At 44.4% G+C, this 6,833-nt stretch overlaps 1 long non-coding RNA gene across 2 annotated transcripts; it reads right to left on the bottom strand.

The window, feature by feature from the left end:
* Positions 1 to 3,561: 3,561 nt before the first annotated feature.
* LOC115272099 lies at positions 3,562 to 6,563 on the bottom strand. 2 transcript variants are annotated; one of them, XR_003900247.1, is made up of 3 exons: positions 6,309 to 6,563; positions 5,076 to 5,154; positions 3,562 to 3,750 (listed from the first exon to the last, which is right to left on the bottom strand). It is a non-coding gene; the product is annotated as an uncharacterized LOC115272099 (long non-coding RNA). The 2 variants fall into 2 exon arrangements; XR_003900246.1 differs by lacking the exon at positions 6,309 to 6,563 and adding an exon at positions 5,971 to 6,156.
* Positions 6,564 to 6,833: the final 270 nt, after the last annotated feature.

Here is a 6,833-nt window from a genome sequence, read left to right as displayed (position 1 = left end):
GCACTTGATCTACCTTATATAAATGTTAAAAGCATAAATAGAAATAACACGTTAGTAATCATTAAGGATTAATTAGGCATGAGAAGAAAATGTTTATTTCATTAAAATATAAGCTTTCACCTGGCTACCTTTCCTGAGCCATACTCCCCAAGTTCTTATTATATCAATACAGTTGACCCTTAAATCACATGGGTTTGAACTCTGCAGGTCTAGTAATACATGGATTTTTTCTATTAATACCGTACAGTACTGGAAACGTATCCTCCCTTACAATTCTTTTTTTAAGTTTATTTACTTACTTATTTATTTATTTATTTAGAGAGAGAGCACAGGAGGGGCAGAGAGAGAGGGAGAGAGAAAGAATCCCAAGCAGGCTCTGCACTGTCAGCACATAGCCTAATGCAGGGCTCAAACCCAATGAATCATGAGGTCATGACCTGAACCAAAATCAAAAGTTGAATGCTTAACCAACTGACACCAGGCACCCCTTCTCTTACAATTTTCTTAACATTTTCTTTATTCCAGTTTACTTTATTGTAAGAAGATAATATATAATACATATAGCATGCAAAATATGGGTTAATCAACTGTTTATGCTATCAGTAAGGCTTCTGGTCAACAGTAGGCTATCAGTTATGTTTTGGAGGAGTCAAAAGTTATACACTGATTTTGGATTGCAAGGGGTCAGCACCCCTAGCCTCCATGTTCTTCAAGGATCAACTGTACTATTTCCTTTTTTTTAAATTGTATTTTTTAAATGTTTTATTTATTTTTGATACAGAGACCGAGCATGAGAGGGGGAGGGCCAGAGAGAGAGAAGGAGACACAGAACAGGAAGCAGGCTCCAGGCTCTGAGCTAGTTGTCAGCACAGAGCCTGACACGGGGCTTGAACCCACAAACGTGAGATCTGACCTGAGCCGAAGTCGGAGGCTTAACCAACCGAGCCACCCAGGTGCCCCTCAACTGTACTATTTCTGTCCTGACTTGATTTGTATACAATCTCAACTCTCTATCCATATTAAGCAAACTTATTTTGGGGACATCAGGAGTTACGTGTCCCATTTGCTGATATTATAAAGCCATTAACAAGTATGGATTATTCTCAAACAACATTGCTATATTTAAAAGCAACACATAACATTTGTTGAACACTCTAAGGGACAGCACTAGTGTCACACTTAACCCCACTGAACAACCAAAGAGAAATTGAATTAGATTATACTGTATTCTCAGGGTGAGCTAATGAACACGTGGTAAAACGTTCAAACAACATTATCCATCAGAGTGTATGAAGGCAAGTGACAGAGCAGAGAAAGCTAACCTAGACCTGAGAAGTCAAATAGGAGCAAGGATAGGAGTACCACATGTTAGCCTAAGACCTGGACTGCCAGGGCCAACGGACAGTTAGAGCTGGGTGGAAGTAAGGTGAAGTTTGCTGAGAATCAGCAGAAGGGAAAAAGTAAAGATAATAAGGAAGATGAAGAAAGTTGGGTTTTATTAGTATAGTATTTGTTTTTGTTTTTTATTTTTAAAAAATGTTTATTTATTTTTGAGAGCGAGAAAGACAAAGCATGAGCAGGGGAGGGGTAGAGAAAGAGGGAGACACAGAATCTGAAGCAGGCTCCAGGCTGTAAGCTGTCAGCACAGAGCCCAATGTGGGGCTTGAACTCACGAACCATGAGATCATGGCCTGAGCTGAAGTTGGATGTTTAACCAGCTGAGCCACCCAAGCGCCCCCTTGTTTTGTTTTTTAAAGATTTGGTTGGGGCAGCGACTGGTTGGCCTTTTTTTTTTTTTTTTTTTTTGAGTTGGCTCCACACCCAACATGGGGCTCAAACTTATGACCCCAAGATCAAGAGTCACATGCTACACTGAATGAGTCAGCCGGGCACATCCCTAATATATATGTTTTAAATTTTATTTATTTACCTTGAGAGACAGATGCAAAGAGAAAAAGAGAAAGGGGGGGCAGAGAGGGAGGCAGAATCCCAGAGGTCCCAATGCAAGGCTCAAACACACAAATCTCGAAATCATGATCATGAGCTGAAATCAAGAATCAGATACTTAACCAACTAAGCCACCCAGGCACCTTCCTAGTATTTGGTTAAGTGAAAAACAGATTTGACCAACATGTCTTCTTTTTAAGAAAAATTAGAGGGATGCCTGGGTGGCTCAGTCAGTTAAGCGTCTGGCTTTGGCTCAGATCATGATCTCACAGTTCATGGGTTCGAGCCCCACGTCGGGTTCTGTGCTGACAGCCCAAAGCCTGGAGCCTGCTTCCGATTCTGTGTCTCCCTCTCTCTGCCCCTCCCCCACTCGTGCTCTGTCTCTCTCTGTCTCAAAAATAAACTATAAAAAAAATAGAAATCTATCAGAACAGGCTCCTATTTAGAGAGAATTATTATTTCTCCAGAATAAAAACCATAAACTAGAAAAGATTCAGCTTTGGGTAAAGCCTAGCTATTCTCATGAAACATGCCTACAAAACTGAAAAATCAGTCTGTAGTACTGAAAGATATATTACTCAAAAATGCAAGACTTATGTTAATAAGAATATGAACATGTTTAGGGCGCCTGGGTGGCTCAGTCGGTTGGGCCTCCGACTTTGGCTCAGGTCAGATCTCACGGTCGTGGGTTCGAGTCCCGCATCAGGCTCTGTGCTGACAGCTAGCTCAGAGCATGGAGCCTGCTTCCAATTCTGTGTCCTTCTCTCTGCCCCTCCCCCTCTCATGCTCTGGTTCTCTCTGTATCAAAAATAAATAAAACATTAAAAAAAAATTAAAAAAAAAAGAATATGAACATATGTTTAAGTACTTGTATATATTAAAAAAAAATTGAGGGGCAACTAGGTGGTTCAGTTGGTTAAGCATCTGACTTGGGCTGAGGTCATGATCTCATGGCTTGTGGATCTGAGCCTCAAACTGTGCTGACAGTGCAGAGCCTTCTTGGGATCCCCTCTCTCTCGGCCCGCCAGGACTAACCCTTTATCTCTCCCTCAAAATAAATAAACAAACTTGAACAAAAAGTATTTGAAAGGGTGATTTAGGTCTCCCCATTATAAATCTTCAAGGCATGAATCTTGCTTATTTGGCTGCTAAGGAAGGTGAATGGGCTGACAATAGTAGCATTAAAGTCTTATACTTGCTAAGTCATCTGTCTAAAGGAGATAAACAGGTTGGTTGTTCTTCCAACACCTAGAGGCAAGATTTTTACTCAGTTATTACAACATTACCACAAACTTGTGGATTCTGCAAAAGTTGCCTAGCAACATTACAGTTAGGAACAAAACTGGGTGGAGAAAGAACAGGAAATTTGAATTAGATATCCCCCCCCCACCCAAGGGGCAGGTGGGCGTAACTCCATCCCTCCAGTACAGTGAGTCCTGTACTCAGACAAGCATGAAATTTAAAAAATCAGAACAATCATTTAGAATTTCAGTTAGGACATTTCTGCAGTTAAACCAGAACACTGTGCCATGTTCTCAGCTAGAGGAGGTAGGGCCCGGGTTTCTTACTCATTTCGGCATTTTTGTTTTAAAGAACACTAGCTTTTTTATTCAATTACTCCAGACACATTTATTAAGTTCCTCCTCAGGGGCCAAGGCACATTGCTGGTCGCTGGAGCTCTCAAGACAAATAAAACTTGATCTCAGCCCTGGGTGGAAGGGAAGCCAGACAAGTAAACAAAGACTGTTACAGAGTCCATGCCAGGAGTGGTGGAAAACCTGATTCACGGAGTGTCTCTTTTACCTAGAAGTGGAGAAAGTTAAGGAAAGGCTTTATAGAAGAAATGGTTCTCCCACTGAGTCTTGCTCCCAACTTTTAAAGAAATTCCTTCTTTCCCTCAGTCATTCTATACATTCAATGGAAATTTACCTCTCCCATTCTGTGGGCAGACCTTGGTGCCAAGAATTCAAAGTACTGGGGCTGTGGACCAAGAACTTTTCCCTTCTCATTTGGAAGCCAGGGCCTTTTGCTCTAATCTACTTCAAGGATCTCCCAGTTTAGGGAAACAGACAGGTGGCATGGCTAAGAGTAGGGGGAAAAAAGGTTAAAAGAGTGTTTACCTCCAACAAGGGGTGGCTGCGATACTTCTGTACCATTTGAATTTATATTGAGATAGAAAAATAAACCAATCAAGAAATATTTAAATAAGGGCTCTATTATCACTCAGAAGATATTGAGCACGTAAGCCATGTTAGAATACTGCAATAAACAAAATAGAGTCCCTATATTCAGGGAACTAATTTTCTAGAAAGATAGTAATAAATAAACAATCAACACACTTTAAGATACATATAGCCTGTTAAGGAAATAACAGGGTGTTGTGAAAGAGTGAGGGGTGAGGGGAAGTGAGTTTGGATAGACAGCAACAGAGGATACAGAATTCCTACACAGATGGGGCTTAGGAGCAACATTGTAGTTGGGGAGAGAGGTTATCTACTGAGCTTGAATGTTTACTTAGAAAACACACTATTTTTACATATAACTCATGTTAAAGATCAATAAAGAGTAGTTTTCTAAAGTTATTTAAAAACTTTTTGAGAGAGTCCAAATGGGGGAGGTGCCGAGAGAGGGGGATAGATTTGAAGCAGGCTCTGCTGACAGTAGAGAGCCCAGTGTGGGGCTTGAACTCATGAGATGATGACGTAAGCCAAAGTTGGATGCTCAACCAACTGAGCCCCAGGGGCACCTAAAGTTATTTCTATTTACAGTTACATGAAATTAAGAAAAGCAATTCAATATGGTCAACTATCCATATCAAAGGATTATATTGCCATAAGGAGGGAAGGAGAGGAGGTGTTGCAGAAAGAGTGCTAAAAACCATTCCTTGGCTCTGGCCACCAGGGATCAGAGAATGCCTCTCCTAGAAACATAACAAAAGGGTAGATAGAGTTCCAGTCTTTCAAGAGCTTAACACTGAGTTTGGATTAACATACAAAAACAGACACAAAAGCAAATGTCTGAAGAATATGGCTGTTTATCCTTCACTGCTTCTTCAGTTATGGGATCTCAGGGAATTTCCCATGTAGTTAAGTATTTTTAAAATATAATTTATTGTCAAATTGGCATACCTACAATGTATATACAGCATGCTCTTGGTCCATGTGGTATTAAAATGCTCCATTATTAAAAATTCAGCTTGAGTTCAGTCTGAAAAGTGTTAGAACAACATATGTGGTAAAGTGTTAATACTCATAAAGAGCTACAATAAGAAAACAGACAATAGAAACAAATATAAGTGGTCATTGGCGCATGAAAACTGCCCAACTATAGGAGTCAAAACAACAAAATTAGGGGGGCGTAGATGGCTCAGTCAGTTAAACCATGGACTTCGCTCAGGTCATGAGCTCAAGCCCAGAGTCATGCTCTCTGCTGTCATGCTGAAGCCACTTCACATCCTCTGTCCTCCCTTCTCTGCCCCTCCCCTGCTGGCTCGCTCTCTCTCAAAAAACAACAAACATTAAATATCCACTTAATGTCCAGAATTCATGAGTAGTGGACTCTAATCCACTGCGAATAAGAACGTAAATTGTTTTCTTCTGGAGGTCAGTTTGGCAGTTTAGTTCCTTTGACCCGGTAATTCCCACTTCTATGAATCTATCTTAAAAAAAAAAAAACCCCTCAAACAACAGAGAGGGGGAAAAATAAACCCACGGGAGGAGTTAGAATATTCATCATGGTGTTATTTACAACTTAAAAATCCCAGAAACTTTCCTGTGCGACTCTAAAGGGGAGATGAAATCACAATTTGACAGGGTACTAAGGAATTTTTTCTCAAGGTGCATATAAGTTTGCAGTGAGGTGGACCAATCCATTTTGCCAGTACTTGCCCACGTGCTGGCAAACAAATATAAACACCGTGGCCGCGCAGTGGGCACTTGGTTTCGTGCTGAGGCCAAGTGTGCTGTCGCTGGTATTTACTCTAGATATGTCTCGGGTGGACTGCCACGGTCTGGAGGAGCTCACCTCGCTGGGGACACACGCGACCCTAACAGCCACCCTGGGGGGAAACTAAGACTCCACAGGTCTTCCCCTCAGCCGGTTTCCCTGCCTCGGAGTCCCGTGTGTTGGTCTTCCTGCTGATTTCTGGGTCCGGCCTAAGCAACCGGCTCAGTTCGCAAAGCTCCAGAGGCTCGAGTCACCATTTCCGGCCCAAACCTCTATCCCGGAACGTGACTGGCTACAGCCACGCCTACAACGCCCCAGTGGCTCGCACCAAAGGGACGCGAGATTGGCATGAGAGCCATGGTGGTTCCCTGCTCGCCCCGACCCGGAGGAACCCATAAGTGTTCCCTGGCCCCCACCTCAGACCCCAGAGCGCCTGAGGGACCGCGAGCAAGAAGCTTCCAGGGTGGCGTTCGGCTGGGCCTAGTCGAGCCTAGCACCCTTCGCCCCTCCCAGAAGGCCGCCTCGGCTGCCCCGTCCGGCCCCGACCAGGCGGCGCCCGGAACGGTTCCCGGAGGTCGAGCTCCCTCATAGGCCCGTGGCGCCGCTCCCGCCCTAGCCTGGCCGCCGAAGGCAGGCGGAGCCAGCAGGTTCGCGCCAAAATCGCGTAGCTGATCCCTCCCCCGCGGGCTACGTCGCGCCCTCCTTTTTTTTCAAACCCCGGGCTGGGCGGGGATTGGTGGGCTGGACACTCACGTGGTTAACGGTCGCGGGAAGCCGCGGAGGCCGAACCTGCGGCTGAACCTGGGGGGACACCAGCCTCGGCTCCCGGCCCACCCCGCCTCCGCTGGACAGTCCGCGCTGTCGCAGCAGACCCCCGGCACCACCGCCCTCAGTCCCGAGCGCTCCGGAGCCGCAGCCCGCCGCCGCGCACGCCCGCCGCC

This window comes from Suricata suricatta, chromosome 11 (assembly GCF_006229205.1).
Source record: "Suricata suricatta isolate VVHF042 chromosome 11, meerkat_22Aug2017_6uvM2_HiC, whole genome shotgun sequence".
In the NCBI taxonomy this organism is placed as follows: Eukaryota; Metazoa; Chordata; class Mammalia; order Carnivora; family Herpestidae; genus Suricata; species Suricata suricatta.
The sequence above is the reverse complement of the archived record's forward strand: the minus strand, read 5'-3'. Positions and strand labels throughout refer to the sequence as shown.